This window comes from Lampris incognitus, chromosome 10 (assembly GCF_029633865.1).
Source record: "Lampris incognitus isolate fLamInc1 chromosome 10, fLamInc1.hap2, whole genome shotgun sequence".
NCBI classification, from domain to species: domain Eukaryota; kingdom Metazoa; phylum Chordata; class Actinopteri; order Lampriformes; family Lampridae; genus Lampris; species Lampris incognitus.
The window spans coordinates 7,851,850-7,867,344 of NC_079220.1; positions in this window are offsets into that span (position 1 = coordinate 7,851,850).

Genomic DNA, 15,495 nt, shown 5'->3' on the forward strand with positions numbered 1-15,495 from the left:
TTCATTCATGATGCAATTGGGTTTAAAAACTCAACGTCTGGGCAGAGACGATGAACTGATGTAAATACGTGTGCTTGTAGTCAAGTGAGTGACGTGAATCCAGAGATATTTGAAAAGAAAACCGGGGCAAAGGCAGTTTCCCCCAGCCACCAAGGTACAAAACACACAAAAACACAGGCTGGCCTTACCTGCCAAACCCTGTCAAGTGTCTCCATCTAGTGGTACACTATAAGAGTGCAGTAGGACGTTCAGAGACACGTCTATGATGTTCTGCACAGTGCCACAACGCATCCATTCAGATGATCTGGAGCAGTGGTTCTCAACCTTTTTGGGGTCCTGGACCCCCTGCGTATCTTTGATCTACCCTGAGGACCCCTCCACCTGATCTTGGGGGAGGGGGTTGCAATTTGATAGAAACAGTAGAAACTGCATTTTAAATTGCATTATAGCATTTATTCACTCTTTGGGGCAAAAATAAGAGCTTTCAGTTGTAACTTAGATATAGTTAACAAAACAGAATTCTTATGCAGTAACTTTCAGATATATGTAACAAAACAGAATATGTATTCAGTAACTTTCAGATATATGTAACAAAACAGAATATGTATTCAGTAACTTTCAGATATATGTAACAACAAAGAATATGTATTCAGTAACTTTCAGATATATGTAACAACACAGAATATGTATTCAGTAACTTTCAGATATATGTAACAACAAAGAATATGTATTCAGTAACTTTCAGATATATGTAACAAAACAGAATATGTATTCAGTAACTTTCAGATATATGTAACAACACAGAATATGTATTCAGTAACTTTCAGATATATGTAACAACACAGAATATGTATTCAGTAACTTTCAGATATATGTAACAAAACAGAATATGTATTCAGTAACTTTCAGATATATGTAACAAAACAGAATATGTATTCAGTAACTTTCAGATATATGTAACAACACAGAATATGTATTCAGTAACTTTCAGATATATGTAACAACACATAATATGTATTCAGTAACTTTCAGATATATGTAACAACACAGAATATGTATTCACTAACTTTCAGATATATGTAACAACAGAATTTTTATGCAGTAACTTTTAACAATGCAAACGGGAGCGAGATCTCTTATTAAAATACAATAAATTACACTTGTGAAACAGATGTAATTAGAGAAAAAAGTCCTGTTACCCTTTATAGTTTAGGTAGATAAAGGTCTCAGTCACATTTGAGTAAAATAATCCTATTTCTATAAATGTCATATTTTATTTTCACGGACCCCTTGCAATTACACCATGGACCACTAGGGGTCCGTGGACCCCCGGTTGAGAAACACTGATCTGGAGCATGGGTGTGGAACACCGAACGGGCCCAGGGGCCCAGGGGCTCAGGGGCCCCTGAGCCAGAGCCTCTGTGGGAAGTCGCTGTTATTAACTTTGCATGTCTTGTCACATAGACAAGGGGGTTAGTCACTCATGTCAGTAACAAAGCCCCCCCCTCAAAAATCCTACTGAAAAACTGAAGGAAACCGCAGGTGCGTCTTAGTTAACATGCTGTAGGCGTTAATTGTGTGTATGTGCGCTGGAAATCCTGTTGAGTCACAGGTGAATTTAGATTTTGTGCTGTTGGTTGCAAGTCAGTCTACCTGCTCTGCTGGAGGGGGGAGGGAGGTGGTGGTGGTTGGGGGGGGGGGCTTTCACGCGTCGGCGCCCAGGTGCCCATCGTTGTCTCACAATCCGCCTATGGATCTGAGTACTGTTAATAAAGAGGGTTGTGGTACAACGACGCTAGCATTAATAATTATTTTCCCCCGGCCAATTACCCCGCTCTTCCGAGCCGTCCCGGTCGCTGCTCCGCCCCCTCTGCCCATCCGGGGAGGGCTGCAGACTACCACATTGCCTCCTCCCACACGTGTGGAGTCGCCAGCTGCTGCTTTTCACCTGACAGTGAGGAGTTTCACCAGGGGGACGTAGCACGTGCGAGGATCACGCTATTCCCCCCCCAGTTCCCCCTCCCCCCGCGAGGCAGGCGCCTTGACTGACCAGGAGGTGCTGGTGCAGCGACCAGGACGCACACCCACATCCGGCTTCCCACCCAGACACGGCCAATTCTGTCTGTAGAGACGCCCGACCAAGCCGGAGGTAAAACGGGGATTCGGACCGGCGATCCCCGTGTTGGTAGGCAACGGAATAGACCGCTACGCTAACCACAGCATTCAAATTTCCACCAAAACGATCCTTTAAACTGTTTGGTTTCTCCCTGTCAAAAACGTGTTTAGATAGAAAGGACAGACCGCACGCACGCACGCACGCACGCAACACGGTACAAATGCACGCACCTGCACACTTGAACCCACACTGACAAAGATCAAAATGTCTTTACCCCAGTCCGTATTTTCACAAATTTGCTCTGAGAGATTTCGCTTCTGCCCCCCTTCAACTAAAGGTACAGCGGTGAGTCCAGCGGTGGTCCCGTGTCCGAGATCTCCACAATGGAGCCGGTGAGAAAAAAAGACCATGACTGGTATGTATGATGACAAAAACTGCAAAAATAATGTAAACTACTAATAAGACACGTTAGCCCCTAGCTAGCTAACGGGTCTGACCCTTTAGCCGAGCGGTCAGTGACGTCGCCTTGTGGAGCAGTACAGCCCGTATCGAATCCCGCACCGGGCAAGAAAATTACCGGTTACATTGGTGGCAGCGGTGGGATCCGGAAGTGTGCAGATCCTCAGAAGTCTCTTCGGAGCGCGGGAAGAACAAAGCGCGAGGGCGCGCTTCCGGGAGAGGGTGACGACTGTAAACTACTAATAAGACACGTTAGCCCCTAGCTACCTAACGGGTCTGACCCTTTAGCCGAGCGGTTAGTGGTGTCGCCTTGTGGTTTAGTACACCCCGTATCGAATCCCGCACCGGGCAAGAAAATAACCGGTTACAATAATAATAAAAAAAAAAACCAAAATACCTGAAATACCCTTTAAAGAGCATCAAGTAAATAGCCGGTTTCTATTTGGACGTATTCTTTCTATACCCTCAACATATACCTGCTCCAGACGTCCATCATTACCCAAAGGAGTTGAATCAAGTGCAGCTGGGCTTGGTATATATCCGTGAAGACGATTCAACTCCTTTGGATGACCATGACGACCTGGATGAACGAGAACATTCACAGACACGTCCATCATTTGTCTTTCTCCACAGGTGGTTCGTATTGCAGGACTCGACCTCCTGTGATGACGTTTTCATTTTCAACACAGGACCCCCAAAGCTATCGGCTGGTAATCCAGAGATAACTTTATCTGCACCTGAAGCAGGGCACTAGAAGAGCTACTGACATTTAGTTAAGGGTTAAGGAAAACAAATTAGAGCACGGTTGTGAAAATAGAGACTTCTAAAAGTGACCGATTAAAGACATTCGCATCTTTTTTTGGGGGGGGGATTTTTGCCCCCTTTTTCTCCCCAATTACCAGGGCCGGATCATGACGTTAATTGGCCCTAGGCCTCGCCTCCGTTTTGCCCCCCCCCCAAACCCCACCATGAAAAGTAAATGCAATGTAACAGACAGCTGGCGAATACGGACGGAGTGCAATAACATAATTAATTAATTAATTAATTATAGGCTAGTTAAATAAGTATCATTCATTATAATTAAATAAGTAATAAATAAGTATTCAATAGGCTACAGTCAATACCACGTAATGCCCGGTAGGTTGCTTGTGTGAGGAAATAGGCTACTGAGTGCTGCACTCTTGATTTAATATGTCCAGTAGAGGGCGACAGCTTGGGAAAGGAAGTAAGAAAGTTATTTCTTTTTGTGGCATAATAATTATTCCTGATTGATAGACATATATTTATTTGGCGTGTAAGTGTCATAGGAATTGTTGATATGTTAAAAAATGCTACTAATAAAATAATAATTTTTAAATATATTATATTTCCTCCCTTCCCCCGTAATGTTGGGCCCCCTCGGAAATTTGGGCCCTAGGCCTGGGCCTATGCGGAGACCCGGCCCTGCCAATTACCCTATTTCCCGAGCCGTCCCGGTCGCTGCTCCGCTCCCTCTGCCGATCTGGGGAGGGCTGCAGACTACCACATGCCTCCTCCCATACATGTGGAGTCGCCAGCCGCTTCTTTTCACCTGACAGTGAGGAGTTTCGCCAGGAGGACGTACGACGTGGGAAGAAGGTAATAGCTGCAGCCTGTGGGAAGGCGGAGTTGGCCGTCCAGCCCCGCCCACAGGTCCAGCCCCGCCCACCTACAATAGATTGACAGTGACAGCGATTTATGCAGAAAATAATGTCTGTGTCTAAGAGAGTTTCACGTCTTTTTCTGCAACACAAATTATGGCTGTTAATGTCACGACTGTTAGTTTTGAAGCTATTGTGTGCTTCAAACTTCTGTTAATTGCCTGTGTGGATCAAAGTTTGTTAAAAAGTGGGTTGATTCGTGGGGATTTTCTTGATGAACAAAACGTGTTAATATTATAAGCATTTGTTCGGTAAATCAGAATCAGAATCACAATTTATTTTCGTAATTTATCTAAAATCCCAAATCCATAATTTTAGGATTCACGTGACCTTTTTCCCTTTTCCGGTTCCCCCTTCCTCCCGAACAGGCGCCCCGACCGACCGGAGGCGCTAGTGTGGCGACCAGGACACATACCCACATCCGGCTCCCCACCCGCAGACACGGCCAATAGGCTAGGTGCACAAGCGGTCGTCATTGAAACTTCCGGGCGTCCTGGAGTGCACAGCCATTTCCGGTCAGATTTGTTGTGAGGAGAACGGGTAGCTAGCTAGCTGTATCTTTCAAGATGAGTGTCTTCGGGGCAAAGAGGAGGCGACTGGTTACTTATCAGCGACAACAGACAGCGACAACTAGTTACCACTGTTGTGTACCTAAGTGTGCCAACTCATCTCGGTATAATTCGACGATTAGCTTTCATAGATTTCCAGCTAACCCTGAGCTACGAGCCCAGTGGCTAGCTAAGATCCGTAGAGACGAGTTCACTCCTTCCGAGACTACTCGTGTCTGTAGTCGGCATTTCAAGACAGGCGATGTAGTCATGACTGGGGGAGAGAAAGTACTCAACAAAGGTAATGTACCCTCTCTTTTTGCTTGGAACGAATATTCTACTCCAGCCCCAAGGCTCAATGTTTGGCAACGCCACCCGGGAGGCCCTTCCCCGGACATGGCGTTACCAGTCTCTGACTCCGACTCTGACATGGTAGCACTGGTACCCGATCACGACTACTGCATTACACCGGCGACCACCGTAAGGGCTGGTCAGTTGGCTGAGGCAAACGAAATGTTGAAAAGGAAAGTACTGGAGCTGCAAAACTGCCTGGAGAGGTTGCAGCTACAGTCCCGTGTTGGTCTGCAACGCCTCGCAGGGTCAGACGAGGACATTCGTTCTTACACAAGGTAAATGAACCAATTTCTGGAATATAAAATACATTATGTGTCCACCGGTATGTACACTGCCGTGTGTTTACCGTAATAGAAAGAAGGTCTAATGTGCTTGTCTTTTTATTCTTAGATTTGCATCGTACAAGCATTTCTTGACCTCTTGGCAACTGATAGAGCCAGCTGTAAAAACCAAGATGATAAGGGTCACCAGTGCTGCCTCTGTCAACTCCACTCAACACATGCACTCTGCTCCCTCGTAGCAGCCTCCATTTTCCTCGCCATATCAAGATCGATTGCTAGTGAGATAAGATAAGACCTTTAGTTGTCACTGAACAAGTGTACAAGTACATCAAAATTGTACGCAGTCCCAAGGTGCTAGTAATAGTAGTAAAAAAAACCCCACAGAATAATAATAATAAGATAAATGTAAAGATAAAATGAGACAGTTTAAAAGTGATTTCAGTGCATGTGCAGGGGTGTAGCCTTACACTATGATGTACTCTGTATAGCTACTATACATACATACATACATACATACATACATACATACATACATACATACATACATACATACACTACCGTTCAAAAGTTTGGGATCACCCAAACAATTTTGTGTTTTCCATGAAAAGTCACACTTATTCACCACCATATGTTGTGAAATGAATAGAAAATAGAGTCAAGACATTGACAAGGTTAGAAATAATGATTTGTATTTGAAATAAGATTTTTTTACATCAAACTTTGCTTTCGTCAAAGAATCCTCCATTTGCAGCAATTACAGCATTGCAGACCTTTGGCATTCTAGCTGTTAATTTGTTGAGGTAATCTGGAGAAATTGCACCCCACGCTTCCAGAAGCAGCTCCCACAAGTTGGATTGGTTGGATGGGCACTTCTTGCGTACCATACGGTCAAGCTGCTCCCACAACAGCTCAATGGGGTTCAGATCTGGTGACTGCGCTGGCCACTCCATTACTGATAGAATACCAGCTGCCTGCTTCTGCTCTAAATAGTTCTTGCACAATTTGGAGGTGTGTTTAGGGTCATTGTCCTGTTGTAGGATGAAATTGGCTCCAATCAAGCGCTGTCCACTGGGTATGGCATGGCGTTGCAAAATGGAGTGATAGCCTTCCTTATTCAGAATCCCTTTTACCCTGTACAAATCTCCCACCTTACCAGCACCAAAGCAACCCCAGACCATCACATTACCTCCACCATGCTTAACAGATGGCGTCAGGCATTCTTCCAGCATCTTTTCATTTGTTCTGCGTCTCACAAACGTTCTTCTTTGTGATCCAAACACCTCAAACTTGGATTCATCCGTCCACAACACTTTTTTCCAGTCTTCCTCTGTCCAATGTCTGTGTTCTTTTGCCCATCTTAATCTTTTTCTTTTATTGGTCAGTCTCAGATATGGCTTTTTCTTTGCCACTCTGCCCTGAAGCCCAGAATCCCGCAGCCGCCTCTTCACTGTAGATGTTGACACTGGTGTTTTGCGGGTACTATTTAATGAAGATGCCAGTTGGGGACCTGTGAGGCGTCTGTTTCTCAAACTAGAGACTCTAATGTACTTATCTTCTTGCTCAGTTGTGCAACGCGGCCTCCCACTTCTTTTTCTACTCTGGTTAGAGCCTGTTTGTGCTGTCCTCTGAAGGGAGTAGTACACACCGGTGTAGGAAATCTTCAATTTCTTAGCAATTTCTCGCATGGAATAGCCTTCATTTCTAAGAACAAGAATAGACTGTCGAGTTTCAGATGAAAGTTCTCTTTTTCTGGCCATTTTGAGCGTTTAATTGACCCCACAAATGTGATGCTCCAGAAACTCAATCTGCTCAAAGGAAGGTCAGTTTTGTAGCTTCTGTAACGAGCTAAACTGTTTTCAGATGTGTGAACATGATTGCACAAGGGTTTTCTAATCATCAATTAGCCTTCTGAGCCAATGAGCAGACACATTGTACCATTAGAACACTGGAGTGATAGTTGCTTGAAATGGGCCTCTATACACCTATGTAGATATTGCACCAAAAACCAGACATTTGCAGCTAGAATAGTCATTTACCACATTAGCAATGTATAGAGTGTATTTCTTTAAAGTTAAGACTAGTTTAAAGTTATCTTCATTGAAAAGTACAGTGCTTTTCCTTCAAAAATATGGACATTTCAATGTGATCCCAAACTTTTGAACGGTAGTGTACATACATACATACATACATACATACATACATACATACATACATACATAGCGATCGCAGATGTAGCTGCTCTGGAAGACTACTCTGATACTGGCAACTGGTGGGTGCGAGCCTATAATTATCCAGTGGTAGAGGTGGCGGTGGAGGGGCATCTGGGTGGATCAGAATCACACGGCTCACAGGCACCGGGTGTTGGTAAGAGGTCGGACTCCCCTCCTGAACATCACCAAATTTTGAGCTGACCAGTGGGACTTCAGCACTAATTGACATGGTGGTGATCAGTGGTGTGATGTCAGCTGGAAAGTCCTTATAAGCCTCTGCTACTTTAAGGACATCGGGATCAGGCAGCTCCCCCCCCCCCCGCACTGCTTTATAAAGTGTGCTCTTGTGTTGAATATAATTTGGGCATTGGAATTAGAAATAATAACTTCACACTGGAAGTAAATCGATGTGCTGCATTTCAGCTTATAATGAAACATAAATACCTGACACCATTGCCAACGGTCCTCTGCTTCGGCTTGGTTGATAGCACCACCATGCTGACCCGACCTGGCTTCACACCCTAATAATATGAACATGTTAGTTAGTTAAATTATTTATTTAGTTAAATTATGTATGTATGTGTGTATGTACTTAAACCATTGGATTGTGCAGGTGCGCTCACAGACTCACCACCAACACTGGAGGAAGAGCTGTGAGGTCTAACTGAGAGTAGTGTGCAGTCTGAAACAGCAGTGCAACATTATGATTGCAGAGTGCTGTTCCAGCCACACATGAACACTCAGCCTCAACCAGTTGGACTGGGGAAGAATCGGCAAGCACAATCTATAAACAAAAGAAAGATAATCAAGTTGAGCAGTCAGGGTAGCCTATGGTCTAAGATGGTCTATTTCTGTTGTTTATGGGAGAATAATGAGTCGTCATAACATCAATGCCTTAACTGTCTCAATCCCACAGTAAATAATTATTTTGCACAATGAATACTGAACAGCATGACAAATAAAACCTCGAACAGCTATATGCAACAACCAGTTACTGGGGTTTCCATGAAGGATGATAGAACATCCTGTCAGTGCACCTCGCAAAAAGTTGGTCCGTCATTGAGGAGTTTCGCCCCACAGCCATAATAACGGCATTGCACAGCCAATACAATAGCCACACAACTTATTATGAATGCCTGATTTCACATTGAATTTCAGCTTCTTCAAGATACAATGATATATTTGCACATATCCTAGCCGCATAAAATCCCCAGAACTGACAGATAACTGAACTGCCTTCCGCTCTACTCTCATAGCCTACTCTGAGGTTGTGAGGTCTTCCATGCTTCCTCATTGATCTGTGGCAGACTGCTCGGACACTCACTCTCCCTGTTTGCTGATCTTTACTTGAAACTGGGGGGGGGGGGGGGGGAGACCGACATGTTATTCATATAATCAAATCATCAAACGTTAGATGGCTAGAAGACTGATAATAGTAACGTACTAAGTGCAAGCGACCTGAATTTTCTCTTGACGTTTACGTTAGCATTAGCTAGCTAGCTTCTGAGGTAACGCTAACTTACCTTCATAATTATCAATGTAGCGCGAAATATACATCTTGAAGCCTTTCCCCTGCCTACTCCCCGGTGTCGCCGAGGAGGCTTGAACGATCCGGTGAACATCACCGACTGTGATTTTTGGTAAATCCTGAAGACGCCTTGTGTAAAATGCCATCGCATCTCTCTGCTTCTCGCATCAAGACCGGAAATGGAAATGCACTCCGGAAATGGGAAGCGGAAATGGTAGAATTTCGCTACGCAACTAGCCCATTGTGTCTGTAGGGACGCCCGGCCAAGCCGGAGGTAACACGGGGATTCGAACCGGCGATTCCCGTGTTGGTAGGCAACGGAATAGATCGCCACACTACCCGGACGCCCCCTAGAAATTTGCATATTTTTCAGGGTGGGTTCAAGTGTGCAGACGTATGCTTTTTTTTTAAAACAAATTATGCTGCACGTGTGTGTGTGTGTGACGGAGGTCACAAGACGCTCCAGAAACTGGATTCATTTTGTGTCAAGCCACACACACACACACACACACACACACACACACAACGTAATTTAAATAAATACTTAAATAAAAAGAAAATAAATAAATTAAAATAAAAAACAACAATAAATAATGAAATAAAAGACCAAAATAAAAATAAATAAAAAATAAAAATTTAAATGAACACAATTTCCACTCAGTGATAACAGCGCCTCCACAAGTCCAAACCAAGCAATGTAATTCCCAAGGCGAGTAAAAAATGTTGAGGCCATTTTTTCCTTTAAATTTACATTTACTCATTTAGTAGCAGACGTTTTATCAAAAGCAGCGTATGAGAGAGTCAGCCATTAGCCGATAAATCTGAATGTTTCCAACTTCATTTATTCATTCATCTTCAGCCGCTTCTCCGGGGTCGGGTCGCGGTGGCAGCAAGCTAAGTAGGGCAACTCCAGACATCCCTCTCCCCAGCAACGCCCTCCAGCACCTCCTGGGGGATCCCAAGGTGTTCCCAGGCCAGATTGGACATGTAGTCCCTCCAGCGAGTTCTGGGTCTACCCCGGGGTCTCCTCCCAGTTGGACGTGCCCGGAAAACCTCCAAAGGAAGGCGCCCAGGAGGCATCCTAATCAGATGTCCGAACCACCTCAACTGGCACCTTTCGATGCGAAGGAGCAGCGGCTCTACTCCGAGCTCCCTACGGATGTCCGAGCTCCTCACCCCGTCTCTAAGGCTGAGTCCAGACACCCTACAGAGGAAACTCATTTCAGCCGCTTGTATCTGCAATCTCACCCTTTCGGTCACTACCCAAAGCTCATGACCAGAGGTGAGGGCTGGAACGAAGATTTACTGGTAAATTGAGAGCTTTGCCTCCCGGCTCAGCTCCCTCTTCACCACACAGTCCTGTACAACGTCTGCAATACTGCACCAATCCACCTGTCAGTCTCCCGCTCCATCCTACCCTCACTCGTGAACAAGACCCCGAGATACCTGAACTCCTTCACTTGAGGCAGCAACTCATCCCCAACCCGGAGGCAGCAAGCCACCATTTCCCGGTAGAGAACCATGGCCTCAGACTTGGAGGTGCTGACTCTCATCCCGGCCATTTCACACTCAGCTGCAAACCGCCCCAGTGCGCGCCGGAGGTCGTGTTCTGGTGAAGCCAACAAAACCACATCATCTGCGAGGAGCAGAGATGCAATTCTGAGGTTCCCAACATGGACACACTCCTCACCCTGGCTGCGCCTTGAGATCCTGTCCATGAATATCACAAACAGCATTGGAGACAAGAGACACCCTTGGCGGAGTCCCACGCCCACCGAAAAGCGTGTTTGACTTTGTGTCAAGAATGCGGACACAGCTCTCACTTTTGTTTTCCCAGGACCAGATGTAATCAGATCATACTAGTACTATAAGAAGTAGTCAGAGAACATAGTACTACTAGTAATCCTATCAGTAGTAGTACATAGTTAACGCATCATAGCCAATAGTGCATATCGAGACAAGTAAATGTGCAAATTACAACGCAGATTTACATTACGACATAGTAGCATCAGGAAACAGGGAAACTGCAAGGTCAGTTTCAAGCAGAAAAGGGCCTAATGGTAGACACCGATAGAAATGGTGTTTGAATAAGAATGGGCGCAATAGTAAGAGCGGACGTCAATTCAAAGTGTCACCGGGGACGATTTCTCCCTCCTTTATATTCTTGCAGCAATAACCCCATGGGAGTATAATGGCACCAATAAGGAATTTACACCTGCATCTATTTCCTCTTGGTAGTCGTCCAGCACACGCGATGTTGTGCGCTTGATGGAACCTGAATAACCTTGTCGGAGCAGTACACCATTTATGGCCTCAATAGAGGTATGTTATCTGATAGGAGAACATCCAAACCCAATCGCTCCGTGCATAGATTTAGTCAGCTTGTTGCAGAACCCAAACCGGCAACCTTTTCGAAAGCCGCACACTGTCTTTTCATATAAATAGCTGGCTGGCAGTCAGGACATGGGGGTTTGCCTCCACACACACACACGCACACACACACACACACACACACACACACACACACGCACACACATTCATTCTCAGCGTGGCCAACACTGTTCCTTGTCAGCAGGCGGTTAGTGTGAAGGGGTAAAAATCAATGCAAATGACAAAGGATAAATCCCCGAATGCCCCAAACATTGGACCTGTCCTGCACACATGCACAGTAGCAGACACATTGATAAACACACACACACACACACACACACACACACACACACACACACACACACACACACACACACACACTTAGCCACACGGAAACCCACGAAAGTGAACAAAAGATTGAGGCAATTAAAGTTGAATCAATTGACTAATCAATATAGCTTAATTTGGATCAGACTAGACAAAATTAGGTTTAATTGATCCCTGGGGATATTAGAGTGTTGCAGCAGTGGCAAAGATATAAATAAAAACAGAGTGGATAGAAGAGTTTCTGAAAAACAGACATCAAGATGGGCCGGAATTTACCAAACACCTATATAAACAAAACTACAAAAAAGTTTACTGTAAAATATATAAGTAGCAGATTGTGTACTGTAACAGCTGTAGTACTGCACATTAAACTAATTGCTGCAACACGGTGCGGTTATAAGGTCAATGCAAGCTCATGAGACACGGACAGGATAGTGGATGACAGTGTTACGAGAGGTTTTGCTCCAGTCTAACTGCTGCTATTCAGTCTCCTCGACCTCACTCACATTTTTCACCCGAGGGTGCTTTTTGAGGTCTGACCACAAAGAAGAGATTTGAATATTAGTACACCACTTTGTTTTCACCAATGAGCCCAAGAGCTATGCCGTCCGGAGTTTGGTTCCTGGTAGGGTCACCCAAGGTGGACAGGTCAAGGGGGAAGTGCCAAACGAAGCGCGATCCAACGAAAACCTCAATGGCAGAACTGGCGGAAGATGTCTCCAGATCACAACGGCAGTGAAGGCGGATGAAGGCTGCAACAGAGGGTGGTCCCCGATCGTCTTGGTTCTCCATGCCATTAGACTCTGGCCAACCACCTGCCAAGGACCGTGTGGTAGCTGCAGGCGCATCAGCCACTCCACGTCAAAAGCTGTCATGTGCAGGTGTCCTGCCATTATGCGGCTCCATGTTCAACCTCTATGCCCACCTGAGGACCCAGAGGGAGGACGGTCATACTCGACCCCGAGTGACCGCCGATGATGATGTTTTCACATTAGGCTTGAGAATGGCAAAGTTGGATGCATTGCAAAATCAGTGCCTGTCTTTTTAATTTTATCGTCTGACACATTGTTCCCATTGCTCAGACATCGGCATCATATTTTGTATGGAATTCAGTTTGGCTTCCAGTTGCAAAATGAGGTGAGGACCTCTTACTCTGGAATGAAGGATCCACAGTTCACAATATAGTGCCGACAGAATCAGCTCTTCTTCTCCTGAGTCATTAAGCATGTAAAAGACGGGGTTCATTGGTTTCCTCACACAGAAGCGTAACTGGTTCAAGAACATATGAAATATATTGACTCACTTGGTAGATGAAATGATAGTAGGAAGTCTGTATTTGAAAAGGAATGAAGACATGCCTGTTCTTCTCCCCTCTCATCATTGGCGGTCACTCGGGGTCGAATATGACTGTCCTTCTTGGTCCTTGTGGGTCTTCACGTGGGCAAAGAGGCCGATTCTGGAGCCGCATATTTTGATGCAGTGTGGGCAGGGGTGGGTGGTGGTAGTCGTGGGATTGGTTTGGGCCTTTTTGGTGGAAACTCCCTCCTTTCTGAGTCTGGACTTGCCTTCTGCAGCATGGCAGAGATTGTTGATATATAGTGCAGCTCCTTCCCGGACAAGTTTTCTCCAGGTTGTCCGGTTGGTTGCTGTGTCCTCCCAGGTCTTAGGGTCTATGTGGCATTTTTTGATGTTCGCTTGGATGTTATCCTTATACATTTTCTTTCGACCTCCCAGGGCATGTTGTCCTGTGAGAAGCTGGGAGTATAGGACTTGTTTTGGAAGGCGAGAGTCAGGCATACGGATGACATGGCCAGTCCATCTTAGCTGGTGTTGGGTGATGGTGGCTTCTCCCCTCTATGGTGATGCTGTGACCATTGGATAAATATAACCCCTCAGAGCATTTTAATCATTTTCATTTTTTATTCACATGTTCATTTTTTCATCCCAGCGGTGGACAAAGAAGGCCCTTGAGATCCACCACCTTTCAGAGGGTGGGGATATCAGAGGCTTCTTTGATGCTACTAAAGCAATATACGGTCCCAGCCACTGCCGTCTAACCCTCCTTCACTCCAAAGTGCGGTACACACTGCTAACGGACAACGAGTCAATTAAAGAGAGATGGAAAGAGCACTACCAGGACCTTTTAAACCAGGACTCTAGACCTGAGATGGATACCCTCCAACAACTCCCTCAACAACTCAAAGAGGAGGATACGGCAGCACCACCTATTCTAAGAGAAGTCCAGAATAGCACCAGGAAGATGAAAATAAACAAGACCGCTGCGCATGATGGAATACTGGCAGAAGTACTGAGGGCAGGTGGACCTACACTCCTTGGACATATCCATGTCCTCTACTACTATTACTGCTACTTTCGCTTGTTCCCATTAGGGGTTGCCACAGCGGATCATCCATTTCTATCTCTTTCTGTCCTCTGCATCTTCCTCTGTCACACCAGCCACCGGCATGTCCTCCCTCACCACATCCATAAACCTCCTCTTCGGTCTTCCTCTTTTTCTCTTCCCTGGCAGCTCCATATTCAGCATCCTTCTCCCAATATACCCAGCATCTCTCCTCCACACATGTCCAAACCATCTCAGTCTTGTCTCTCCTGCTTTGTCTCCAAACCGTCCAACCTGAGCTGTCCCTCTAATATACTCATTCCCAATCCTGTCCTTCTTCATCACTCCCAATGAAAATCTTAGCATCCTTGGACATATTCATGTCCTGCTACTTAAGATATGGGAAACAGAGGAAATCTTTACTCAACTTAGGGATGCACTCATTGTCTCTATCTTTAAGAAAGGGGACAAAGCTGAGTGCAGAACTACCATGGCATTTCCTTTCTTTCCACCACAGGGAAAGCCCTGGCTAGGGTCTTGGCCAACAGACTCCTCCCAATATCAGAGGAAATTCTGCCAGAATTCCTGAGCAGTTTTCGTCCTAACAAAAGCACAATGGACATGATTTTTACCATTCTCCAACTCCAAGAAAAAGCTCAGGAACAGAATCAACCATTGTACATGGCCTTTATAGACTGGCTACTTCTGTCAAAAAATAAGATGGCCTGACAAATATATCAGAGTACTATGACTACTACATGACAATATGTCAGCCAGAGTGCTCAGTAGTTATGGTGATGAGACAGAGTCCTTCAAGGTCCACACAGGAGTTAAACAAGTCTGTGTCATTTACCCCAACCCTGTTCTCTGTCTTCTTTGCTACCATCCTCCACCTCATGGGTACTAATCTGCCACAGGGAGTCAAATTCATGTACAGAACTGTTGGAAATCTTCTGAACATTAACAGATTTGGGGCTAAAGGTAAAACCACCACCACATCAATCATTGAGTTGCAGTACGCTGATGACAATGCCTTAGTGTCCCTCATAGAAGAGGAACTACAGAGCATACTGGATGCTTTTGCAAAGGCATACAAGCAGCTTGTCTTGGCCATTAACATAATAAAGAACCATATCCTCTACCAACCCCCACCCAATAGAAATATGCCTGCTCTGCCCTCATCCATCTCTGTAAACAACAACTACGACTACTACTACTACTACTTTCTTTCTTTTTCTTTTTTTACCATCCCTGTAGACAACACCAGAGTCAAAAACATGGA